Here is a 13,616-nt window from a genome sequence, read left to right on the forward strand (position 1 = left end):
CCATAGTTGGCATCTGGTTACTCTATTGAAGGCTATTTTAAGGTCGATAAAGCATGGATAGAGTCGAGATTTCCTTTTTGCTGCTTTTTCTATTAAGAGTGCCAGAATTGCCAGATTTGTGGTTGTTCCCATTCTGGGTCGGAAGCCTGTTGGAAACTTTGGAATTATGTTCTTTTCGTCTATCCAGTCTTGGAGATGGACTGGGAGGTATGATGCATATAGTTTGGCCTCCACGTCGATCAAGGAGATCAATCTGTAATTTTCTGGCTTACCATGGTTTCCTTGTTCAAATATGGGATGAATTATGTTCCCTTTCCAGGAATTGGGGACCTTGTTCTGGCTATAGATTTAATTAAAAAGGGGCGTAAGATGATCTGTCCAAAAATCTGGAGCTTGCTTAAAAAGTGCGTTGGGGAGCCCGTTTGGTCCTGCTGCCCCCTCCGGTTTAAGCTTTTTTATTATTCCTCTTAATTGTTTGGTGTCGGTTAAGTTGTTTTGTTCGTTGCTACTTATCTCTTGCTCTTTTCGATTGTGTTCTTCCTAAGGCTGGGAAGTGATTTTTTCTGCTCCAAAGATCTGTGCGCTATGTGTTTCTGAAACTATTGTCGCTACGGCACACGTTTTGTGTCCTACTTTTTCGGACATGTTTTTTTTACGTGTTGTATCCAGGTCTCTTCACTAATCCTGCTTCTTGCCTGAGTCTTGGTCCCTTAGTCGATTAATTTATGATTCCTCAGAATTCCCTGCTGTTTGGCAAATTGTTTGCCCACAGTAACTTTTTCCAGATGGTTTCTTTGTACTCTTTTTTTGCATCCCCTAATTTTTTCTTGTAGATTTTTTGCATTTCCTTGAGATTACCATTGTCTCTTTTTTTCCCAATCTTGCTGCCACTGCTTGAAGTCGCACCTCTCTTGTGATCCTTCTTTTTTGATCTCGGAGTTCAATATTAAACCATGGCTCCCCCCTTGTTTCTATTTTCTTTTGACGTCCGGGGATGACTGGAAACTTTTTGATAAGAGCTTGGCCCAAGTGTTCCCAGTTTTTTAGAATGTCTTTTTTCTCTGTCCCTGTTTGGTTCATGTAATGCCTGATTGTATCCATTATTAGCTTTGTGTCTGATCCTCTCCACTTCAATCTCCTGAGATTATATTTTTCTGGATTTTGTAGCGAGGATTTTAATTTTTGTACCTGTGCCAATTTGATATTGATTTTCGTGATGTGCGGGAAGTGGTCGCTTTCTGGGCGTGGAAACTTGAAATCTATTATTGGAATGAGGTTATTGCTGGTGATGGTGAAGTCTATGGTTGACTGACTTTTTCCGCTCAAGTGGGTGGTGGCTGCTGGTCTATCTCCGCTTACGTTGCCGTTCAGGATGGTCAGGCCTTGGGCATCCAGCTCACAAATGATAGTTTGTTTTCCCTGGCCTTCCTGCCTCTTTCTTTTTTTCTGGTTATTTAATATGAGGTTGCTATTGAAGTCTCCAGAGATAATCAGATAGCTTTGTTTGTGAGTCCTTTGCAGTACCTTTATCAGGTTCATTAGTGTTAGAGATTTTTCCTTCTGCGTCTTTTTTTCCGGATGGATATAGACATTAATTAATATTAGTTGCCAGCTTGAAGTGTTGGAGTGAAGCTTACTAGTAAGTTTTAAGACCTGCAGCCAATTTTCTCTGGCATCTAGTTCTTCTGTTAGCCTACCATATTTTACCATTGCATACTTCGAAAGTCCTCCTCTAAGATGCCCGAAGTTTGAGAATTTTTCTGCGAGAATATGATGTTCTATATATCCCAGAATAGGAACGAGTTTCATGTTCCATGTTTCTTGAAGCAAGATGAGGTCTTGTTTTTGCAAGAAGGACAGGGTTTCGTGGTCTTGGCCCATTTCTTTGAAGCCGTGGACGTTCCATGAACAAATCTTTATAAATTCCAAACCAGAAACTCCTGAGTCGCAGTTGTTCCTAATGCCATTCTTGAATTCCTCCCCATTGTTCCAGCCTGGATGGACTGCAATTGGTCTCCATATAAAATGTATAGAGCAAAATGTGCACCCAAGGTGAAGTTGTGGCAGAATGGATAGTGGTTGAAGTGCAAGAGAGGAAAACAGAGTTAGAGAAGTTGAAAGAGTAGACAGGGACAGGAGTGTCAGAGAGGAGAGCGGAGGAAGAGAAGGTGAAAAATGGACAGTGACAGGAGTGCAAGAGAGTGAAGAGAGGGTGGAAGAGTGGATAGTGACACAAGTGCAGAATAGAACGAAGAGAAGGTGGAAGAGTGGACAGTGACAGGAGATCCAGAGAGGAAAGAGAGAAGGAGAAGGTAGAAAAGTGGACAGTGACAGGCGTGCAAGAGATGGGAGAGCAGGGAAGGGCAGGGAAAGGTGGGAATAGAAATATTAGATGGAGAGTAGGGAAGACTCGAATGGTTGCAGTGCACACAGACAATTCTGGTTGAAATGTGCCTCAGTGAGCTTACTTTCATGTTGATGGTAGATCCGTTTAGTTCTGCCAGGCAAGAGCCACAGTTCTAAGAATGAGGGAGAGCAGCTGAACGTCACTCATGGCGGCACTCTCAGCTGAACATCACTCATGGCGGCACTCTCAGCTGAACATCACTCAGGGTGGCACTCTCAGCTGAACATCTCTCACGGTGGCACTCTCAGCTGAACATCGCTCACGGTGGCACTCTCAGCTGAACATCGCTCATGGCAGCACCCTCAGCTGAACAGCGATCACGGTGGCACTCTCAGCTGAACATCGCTCATGGCGGCACTCTCAGCTGAACATCGCTCATGGCAGCACTCTCAGCTGAACATCGCTCATGGCAGCACCCTCAGCTGAACAGCGATCACGGTGGCACCCTCAGCTGAACATCGCTCATGGCGGCACTCTCAGCTGAACATCGCTCATGGCAGCACTCTCAGCTGAACATCTCTCACTGTGGCAGTCTCAGCTGAACATCACTCACTGTGGCACTCTCAGCTAAACCTCACTCACGGTGGCACTCTCAGCTGAACATCACTTACGGTGGCACTCTCAGCTGAACATCACTCACTGTGGCACTCTCCGATGAACATCACTCACAGAGGCACTCTAAGCTGAACATCACTCATGGTGGCACTGTCAGCTGAACATCACTCATGGTGGCACTCTCAGCTGAGCATCGCTCATGGTGGCACTCTCAGCTGAGCATCGCTCACGGTGGCAGTCTTAGCTGAACATCACTCATGGTGGCACTCTCAGCTGAACATCACTCATGGTGGCACTCTCAGCTGAGCATCGCTCACGGTGGCAGTCTTAGCTGAACATCACTCATGGTGGCACTCTCAGCTGAACATCACTCAGGGTGGACTTTCAGCGGAACATCACTCTTGGTGGCACCCTCAGCTGACCATCACTCTTGGTGGCACTCTCAGCTGAACATCACAAATGGTGGCACTCTCAGCTGAACATCGCTCATGGTGGCACTCTCAGCTGAGCATCGCTCACGGTGGCAGTCTTAGCTGAACATCACTCATGGTGGCACTCTCAGCTGAACATCACTCATGGTGGCACTCTCAGCTGAGCATCGCTCACGGTGGCAGTCTTAGCTGAACAGCACTCATGTTGGCACTCTCAGCTGAACATCACTCAGGGTGGACTTTCAGCGGAACATCACTCTTGGTGGCACCCTCAGCTGACCATCACTCTTGGTGGCACTCTCAGCTGAACATCACAAATGGTGGCACTCTCAGCTGAACATCACTCACAGTGGCATTCTCAGCTGAACAGCACTCATGGTTGTACTCTCAGAGAACATCACTCATGGTGGCACTCTCAGCAGAACATCACTCACAGTGGCATTCTCAGCTGAACATCACTCATGGTGGCACTCTCAGCTGAACATCACTCATGGTGGCACTCTCAGCTGAGCATCGCTCACGGTGGCACTCTCAGCTGAACATCACTCACGGTGAAAGTCTTAGCTGAACATCACTCACGGTGGCACTCTCAGCTGACCATCACTCATGGTGGCACTCTCAGCTGAACATCACTCTTGGTGGCACTCTCAGCTGAACATCACAAATGGTGGCACTCTCAGCTGAACATCACTCACAGTGGCATTCTCAGCTGAACAGCACTCATGGTTGTACTCTCAGAGAACATCACTCATGGTGGCACTCTCAGCAGAACATCACTCACAGTGGCATTCAGCTGAACATCACTCATGGTGGCAGTCTCCGCTGAACATCACTCATGGCCGCACTCTCAGCTGAACATCACTCATGGTGGCATTCAGCTGAACATCTCTCACTGTTGCACACTCAGCTGAACATCTGAAGGTGCACCTTGTAAAGCATGACTCGTTTAAGGCAGCATCAAGGGACAAGATTGGCAAATATCTAAATACTGGACTAGTGTGGCTGAGAAGAATGACACCACATTTTGCCTGCTGCACATCAGCACATCTCACAGGCTTAGCCACAACACTGCAGGCATTATTTTAGTATTTTCTGAGATCAGTGAGCACAAAGTCATGTTACATCTCTCTGCAACATATTACAGTTTGTATCAAATCCCCTCCACTCTTAAAAAAATTAATATGACTGCTTAGCAAGAAGAAAAGTAAGGTAGTGAACTTTCCAACTGACTTTCCACTTTCACTTGGATCTGGAAACCACAGACTGGGTTTTCTTAGAGAACTACATACAGGGCGGACTTCAAGGCCAGAATTCCCCCCTCCCCCTCCCCCCCAACACTGGCTGGTCCAATAGAATGTGTGTGCTCAGCCTTAAAGTCATAAAATAAAACAGCTTCCTATCCGCAAGCACCTCTCTGGATAATGCTGAGAAGATGAGCCGGGACGTTCTAGCTGGCCACAATGTGTGCAGAATGGTATTCCCTCTATTGGACAAGCTCTTTTGGAAGAGGGCTTCAGCCAAACTCTGAGTTAAGTGCAGAGTTACATCAAGAAGGCACTCAGTTCCTCTATTCTGTGCCCCTCAAACACTGCCAGTCTAGCAGTCTGAAAGGACGTCTTCCTGTGATGGATACATCTAGTCTTCATGAAGACTTGGAGAAATTAGGAACTTATAAAAAATGTTGATTCTACCCTCTATAAAAGGTTGATCATTGTGCTGTACTCTTAATCTTATTTGAAACTTCTCTACAACAGGTGGCTGACTTCAGCTTTATATAGTCTTCAATGATGCTGAGTGATAGAACGAACCCAACAGGGGATCACCGCAGAGGCCTTTGCGGGGGTTGTCAATTGAAATTTTGTTATTTTTGCATTCTCCATGACTGGCATTGGTCTCCATATAAACGTTATAGAGCAAAATGTGTCCTCAACGTAAAGTGTTCAACCTGGGGTGACACATTGGCTGTCTCCAAAGGTTCAGGCTCCATAACTTCTTTTGACATTGTCAGCAAACTGTAAGTGATCTGAGCCTGCTGCCCTCTCTGGATCTGGCCCCCTCCTCCAATATTCGCCAGTCATTGTTGGCATTACTAACCATAAAAAGGATGGTTGAACTGGGTCCTGGCTGTGGCTTAAACATTTATACTGAGGCACTAGAAGATGCCCACAACTCCAGAAGGATCTGGCAGAAGGATCTATAGCCTTAATGGTGATGGCATCTCATGACCATGTGATCTATAAATTCAATGACCAACTGCAACTGTATAAGAGGTTTGGGGACCATACTTTGATTCACTAACTGATAATAACTGAGTGGCTACAAAGGGTGAGTTAACAAGTGGAATCATTTCAGGTTATAGAAGCTAAGGTTCTCAATATACCAATATACCAAGATATGGTAACACTACTGAGAGAGGCTTTTTGTTACTAGCAGATGGGACAGCAAGTAAGGAATTCACAACATTTCTCAATTTTTGACCCACAAATCCCATAAACTGTGAATACTATAAGTTCCACTTTACTATCATGTTTCTTCAGCTTGCTTGTTCTAAAAAACAGGTTCAAATAAAAAAATAGAGAGAATAGACAAACACTGACAAGATCTAATCATAGTTGCATTCTAATGCTAGTTGAAGAAGTTGGGATTATTTACAATAATTTATAATGGGCTAATCTGTGAAAATAAAAAAGGGGACAAAGCCTTATAGTTGTTTGGCAGATAGTTTAATGCAAGTGCCCAAACTACCACAGTGTAGGATGCAAACAATGTCATTGAATGTGTGTGAGACACAAACCAATGTGTTGGCAGGAAAAACAATAAACCAAGTTTATTGTATTGCTAACATTTTCTGTGAAAGCAAACATAAGGGTTCAGGGTAGAGGTACTCTGACCCCATGTTTGAAATAATGGGGGTGCTAATAACATAAGCTATGTGTCCAAAACTGTTTTTTTAATCATGCATGATATTTTCGACGACGACACAACTGGCTCTGTGGTCCCCCTCGGACCACCACAAGGACATTGTGAATATTGTTACAAGACCGTGAAAATTGGTGGAAATATCGCCAAAAGGGGGTATGGCATCTTAAGACCTCTTAGCATTTCCACTGTGTGGGAGTTACCCGAGGTAACAAGAGGGGTAGTTGGTCCTCAAAGACATCCTTGAGAATCAACTACCCCTCCTGTTACCTCCAGTAAGCCCCACAAATCAGGATTTCTGAGAGGTTGTCAGAGGCTATAGCCTCTTTCTCCACCAATCTGCAAATGCTCCTCCTGGAGCACTACTAGTAGGGGTATGAAGTCCCCTTGTCTGTTGAGGCTGCTTGGGGGCCATGTACCCCTCCCGTTACCTTCAGTAAGTCGAACACAGTGGGTTTGCTGAGAGGTTTTGGGTGGCCACGCCCCCTTTCCCCATCAATATTTTTACCGGGCAGATCAGTGTTCTCATGCCTGCTATCCTGGGTCCTCGTCTTCTTGATCAAGTGTTTTTCCGTTAAGGAAAAACATTTAATGTGTAACATAAAAGGCACCTCATCCACATGGAATATAGTGGACAATACAATAATTTGGAATTCAAAACTGAACAGTGGAATAATTCCATTTAATGATGATTATAAAGGAGATCTAGGGAAACAAGAACAGAAGTCTGGATATATAAAAACACTTGGGAATTATTCCTAAAGGATGAGATTTGTCACTTAAACCCTGTGGTGAATCCCGTTCTGTCATCTAAAACACTGGAAAGTGAATAACAAGTTTTTTAAAACAAAAGTTTGTCCTGTTTCAGACCCAATTCCTGATTCATTCGAAATTTAATTTTTGTCATCGACACAAATCAGCAAGACAGAAAACATGCGGGTAAGTGCATACCGCCCGTTTTGCATTCCAATTTTAAACCATGACCTGACAACCATCCATCTGTCCTATGGATGCCTTGTTGAAATAATCATAGCAGATTCATTACCTCAATGCCCCAGATTCAATTTCCGTACCTCAATAAGGAGATTTTTATTGTGTTGGTAAGTGGGCAGTGTGTAATTTATTAGTTACTATTGTGCATGAACCTCATGCCTTAGGTTCAATGTCACAAACAGAATTACTATTGTTTTCCAAAATCTTTATGCCATGAGGAGATCCATTTCCCTTTGTTTCGCCCACAGGCTTTAATTCTGTGGGGCACAGGCAAGCCCTGGTGCCACAATGCTTTGTACCAGAGGGTCTATTAAGTCATTGATTGGTTTCCTTTGACCCCCTACCTTAGGTTGCTCCCTTCCTGTCCTGATTAAGACCCCAATGCAAGGTTTCATTGGCCTCCCCACCCTTTAGTAGTCGAAAGGTCGGCAATTTCTCCTACTGACCTGGACTGTGTATATTTTCCACCTCGTTGATAATACTGAATATATATATGTTATATCTCCTCACTGTGGCTAACTAAATAACGAGAATTGTTTCCAAGACAGGTCTTATGAAAATTGTACATATGCACTGTATATAATTTCACTTGAATATCCGTCTCCCTTCTGGTCTATCCACGAGCACTTCTATTCGCTCCCTTGTTAGAAATGGGGGTCTCTAGTTGGCAATGTCTGGCGCCACTGTCCAAAAAGGGACCCTTCTTCCCGAGTCAGGGCAAGTGGGCTACCACCTTTGACCACCCCTGCTCAACCCTGTGGTAACATAGCACGAGCAGTTAGGCCTATCTCAGAGGCAGTGTGTGAAGCATTTATGACCACGTACAATAAGGCAGCAATGACACCACAAAAGGACACAACTTAGGTAGGTATAGAAAAATAATATATTTATCTAACAGTTTAACTCAAAACTCTTAAAGCGTTTCAACAATTACAATTCATGTCAACCCGTAGGGACTCAACAAGACAATAACGTATTCACCGAAGCGTGACACTGACTGAGTTCAGGGCCGGGACCTCCGCGACCCATTGCGCACCAGATACCTGTCGTTGAAAGGGGACACAGGACGCAGCTTCTCGAAGAAGCGGAGACAGTGACAGGCGGACTCCCATCGACCACAAGTCTCGGAGGCTGAGGTCCGCAGCGTACATCCACAATGATTTAGGCACTCGGGGACAGTTGGGTACTCAGCAGCAGTAGCACGCCGCTGCGGCGGCCCGGGCTGGTGGTGGCGATGACTCTCGTCATTCAGCTCCATGGTGGACTCACAGTGGCAGCAGCTCTCTTTTTGCTGCAGCGGCCCGTGAGACAATAGCGACAATCCTCATCAAGGGTGAACAAGGTGCGGGCAAACAGTGGCAGCAGCTCTCTCTCAGCTGCGGTGGCACACAGAACAAATCCCAAAGAAGCAGAGTTGTCAAAGGTGCGGGCGCTCAGTGGCTACAACTCTCTCTTAGCTGTGGCGGCCCACAGGACAAATCACGATAAGGCAAAGGGGCAAAGGGTGCGGGCACTCAGCGGCTACACAGATCTCTATTGGCTGCGGCAGCTCACAGGACGGGCCACGATGATACAAAAGTTGCCGCAGGTGCTCAGTGGTCACAGCTCTCTCTTAGCTGCTGCGGCCCACAGGACAATTCACGATGATGCAAAGTGGCAAAGGGTGCGGGCACTCAGCAGCAGCAGCTGTCTCTTAGCTGCGGCGGACCACAGGACGGGCCACAATGATGCAGAAGTTGGCAAGGATGCGGGCACTCAGCGGTAGCAGCGCTCTCTCAGCTGCGGTGGCCCACATGACAGAGAATGGTTTCGGCCAGGCTGGCACAATGGTGGATGCTCAGCGGCAACAGCTCTCTCTTAGTTGCAGCGTTCCACACAGATTCAGTGAACGGTTCGAAGGTGCGGATTCTGGCGGGCTCGCAGCGGCCTACACGGATCCAGCGGAAGAGTTGAGGGTGCAGATTTAGGCGGGCTCTCAGCAGCGGCAGCTCTCTCTTATCTGCAGTGGCCGACACAGGTTTAGCAAAAGGTTCAAAGGTTCAGATTAACGTGGGCTCTCAGCAGAGGCAGCGCTCTCTTAGCTGCAGTGGCCCACACAGGTTTAGCAAAAGATTCAAAGGTTCAGGTTCAGGTGGGCTCTCAGCGGGGGCAGCTCTCTCTTAGCTGCAGTGGCCCACACAGGATCAGCAAAAGTGTCTGAGGTGCCCAGTGCGGTCCTCCCAGTAGAACTAGAGGCTCCTGATTACTCGACGGAGGCCTCACCTTCAAGTAGAATTCCTCGCCCAGGAATTCCGACGGCTGACGGGGTGAAGTCTAATGTCCCTGAGACTTCTGCAGGAGGCGCTCTCTATTTAGGCCCTCGGGTAGTTTCTTCGGCAAGCTAAGTCCTTTCCTCTGTTCACTCGGACAGAGTTTTGTCTTGACATCCAGAAGGAACACACTTGGACAAAGTTCCAGCACAGCATTTTATACCTAACAAGTCTTTGTTCTCTAAGATCAAGATGAACTGACTCCAGTCAGAACCAGTTTGGTGGTTTACGAGGCGACATCCTGCCCTTTCAGAATGAGGGGGTCTGCTATCAGACACCCAGTGGGAGGTGGAGCCATCATTCACCTTGCCAGGCACGGCCCTGCTCGGATCAAAGAGTCACTCCTCCCCACGCTCTGAATACAGATCTCTCTCCCCAGCCAGGTCTGACCCAGCTGGCCCTCCTGCTCAAAACCCAGACAGCCAATACACATACTCGCAAAGCCTGACTAAAAGCTTAGGCAAGAAACTACTGCGTTTTCAGGAAAGGTATTTCAAAACAGGTGATATATAAACTGGATCCCCATCAACAAGAGGATAACCTTCAAACTCCTCACCCACGCGCACAAGGCACTCCACAAAACCGGACCAGCGTACCTCAACAGCCGACTCAGCTTCTACACCCTGACTCGCCAGCTCTGCTCCGCAGACCGCGCTATAGCCACCGTCCCCCACATCCGAAGAGTGACCGCCGGTGGCAGATCATTCTCCCACCTCGCCGCAAAAACATGAAACACCCTCCCCATCTGCCTACGGCAGACCGAAGACCTTCTAACCTTTAGGAGACTCCTCAAGACCTGGCTCTTCGAACAGTAGCGGCTCCCCCCCCCCCCCCTAGCACCTTGAGACCCTCATGGGTATGTAGTGTGCTCTATAAATGTTATGATTGATTGATAAACAGTCCTCACTAAAAGGTGTCCCTCAATGACCAGAGCATAAACATATCAAACTCGAAGTTCTTATCAGGTTCCTAGGGCCTGATAGAAAGTAACCCTTAACTGGCCTAAGAGATTGGATCATTTCACAGTAGCAACAGTGAAAGGGAAGGTAACTCACTATTAAAACAGGCTACACAGATGTAGGCATTATGGTTACCCTTATTCATACAGTCGTTTAAATACAGGGAGCATTCGCGCTGTGGCACTGATTAGAAGTGGCACAGTGCCCAGAACATCTAAATCCAGTCAACATAAAAGATAGGAAGAGTAGAGGGGAAGGGCGACCCATGCCAATGATGCCAGGTCTAACATCCCTCTGCTCACTTTGGAGCAACTGTTTCACATGACTTAATGTGTTTCATGAAGTTGACTCTATAAAGAACTTAAATCAACCAATGCTAAGCTGATATTATTAAGATTGAGTACATATAAGTATTGCATTTTAAATCATTCCCGTTGTAACCACTGTACTTTGTACCAATTCTTGATTTTTAGCATATGAACAACAATGTTCCGAGGTTTCCCATTTATGATCAATAAGCCAAATTATAAATTGGGAGAAAATAAGACTGAATGTTTTTTTTAAAAATCTTTTTATTTAAAAAAAAAAAAAGGGAGGACAAAAGTGTGGTCACACACAAGGCATATCATTGTTACACATTAAACGTACAATGATGATTCAATTATAAAAATTACTAGTGTGAATTTTCATAGGGAGGGAGGGAGAGGTGTGGCGCCGCGGCCAGGGCGACTGACGTTGGAATCTGGGGAACACGGATCGATCCCCGGCACCGGCGGCAGGTCAGCCCAGCACCATGTGACTGGGCAATAGCTCGCTTAATCTTCCCGACGGCCCCCAGCGCCTAGAGACCCTTACGGGTGAGTGTTCGCGCTTTACAAATGTGGATTATTATTATGAAATATTTTATGAACTGTTTATGAATTTTTAATTACTGTCAATAATGTATGAGAAACCTTTGTAATAAAGGGAGAGATATTTTTACAGAAAACAGGCCTTATGGTTTTGGTTTATATGAACTTTAATGTGTGTAGTTGGAGTTTGTGTGAGGAGTGGTCACAATACCTAGAGGAGTTACAAGGGGATAATATATTTGTTTGCCAGCAATCTCACACTGACCTCAAACATTTGACATCCATGAACCTAGTGATTGGCGGAGGAAAACATGGCGGCCGCTAGTTAGAGCGGCGCGCACGTCTAGACAGAGTCTCCAGCTCTGATGCCCCCACCTTGAATTAAAACGTACCCGGTCGCATGCAACATACTTGAGGTGGATTTGGCTGTCCGTGGGAGTCGGAGCGGTGTGTTTGTTGACCGAGTGCCTTTCCCTACTCGGCGGCTTGGCGGTTCGGCGGCTTAGCGGCTCGGCGGCTCCACGATACGCCTGGACGCCGCGGTCAGTGCTGCCGATGTGTTGGGGGCGGGTCTCCTCTCCCGCGCCCTTCCGCTGGAGAGAGGCAGCTGTGGAGCTGCGAAGAAGCCGGAGGGTGGCCACACACAGCTTCTTCACGAGGAGAGCAACCGCGACAGCCTCAACTATACGGTGCGGTAAGGGGTGTCACCAGGTGGAAGGTCTTTCGCTAAACATGCAGCTGAAGGAGAGTTTGTAACACCAGACTCCAATAACATCGCTAATGCTGTAAGCCTAAATGTTGACCCCTTTAGCCACAAAAGTACAGATATAGATATTGACAGAAGCCCTTTGGTATTAAATAATCAGGATATAAGCCCTGTGAAGATTGTGCAGATTGTTGAAAAAAATCTTCACTCGATCCCTACCCCAAATCTGACTAGCATCAAGAGAAAATTGCAAGTCCTCTCCTGCGCAGTCCTAACCCAGGAAAATAGCAAAGCACAGTCTCAAAAAAAGAAGGCAGGAGCGAAGAAGAGACTTACCGACGAAAACCTGGGGAAGCGAAAGGGAAAGGGAAAAGGGAAAGGGAGTAAGAAAGATAAAGATATAGGAGGCGCAGGGAAAATTGGCGACATAGACCAGGAGCAAGAACTTGAAAGAAGTCCTGAAAGGGAAACTGTCACAGAGTCAGAGACTTAAACTGAATCAGACTTATCACAATCTCTGTGCCTTAAAGCGCTGAGGAGGCAAAAGAGGGAAAGAAGACATCAGACACTAAATACTAGCCATAAAGAGCCACCTCAAAAGCTAACTCAGAGCAAGGGTAACTCCAAAAAGACCAAAGCTTTCCAGATTACACCCTCACTGAAATCCTACTTCAAGATCCTGCCTCAGTTCCTTAATATTAATCAAAAATCTCAGGGATTGAATATTCTTCAAAACATACCCACCCCAATCGAAGTCTCTGCCTCGCCATCGACACCCAGCAGCCCCAAGACTTCAGCAGCGGAGGTAGCGGAGACAGTGGAAGTCAAAGGAACCTGTTATGTACCTGTACCTTGAACAGGGGGCAGCAGCTTGACTCTTGGGGATGTCCTGGAGTTCTGGGTCCACACAGGCAGGCTGGATTCAGCAGGGCAGAACATAGCAGCAGCAGAGTCCTGAGTCAGCAGGGCTGAGCCAACAAAGCAGAATGCACAGCTGAGCAGTCCTTCCTCCTGGTAGAGTTGACAGGCCCAGAATGGATCTGAAGAGCTGTGTCTGATGGGCCAATATTTATACCTGGGGCTTCTTTGAAGTGGGAGAAGTTTCTGGAGTTTCCCACTACAGGGGTGTCTGGAATTTCCTGCCTCCCTGCCCTGGTCCCAGTCTGCCTGGGGGCACAATAGGCTAGCGTGAAGCTCTTTGCTGATAAGCTGGGCCTGTGCCTTTGAAGTGCAAGTGTGGTAGGTGACAGCTCCGCCCCCCCATCAAGTCAGAGATGGTCTATCCTGCCAACACCCAGACCTCCTTTGTGGTACTGTCTAAAGTCTAACTGCAAACTTCAACTAGTCATGTGACTCAGGAACAGGCTGCAGGCCCCAAATCGCTAGGACAAGAAAATGCAGGCTTTCTAAATGTCCAATAATACAAATGCCACTACTGACTACCTATAGTTTCCTCTGTGACCGCCGTACTTCATAGCAGTGACCA

Source organism: Lissotriton vulgaris, chromosome 11 (genome assembly GCF_964263255.1).
Source record: "Lissotriton vulgaris chromosome 11, aLisVul1.2, whole genome shotgun sequence".
Taxonomy (NCBI): Eukaryota; Metazoa; Chordata; class Amphibia; order Caudata; family Salamandridae; genus Lissotriton; species Lissotriton vulgaris.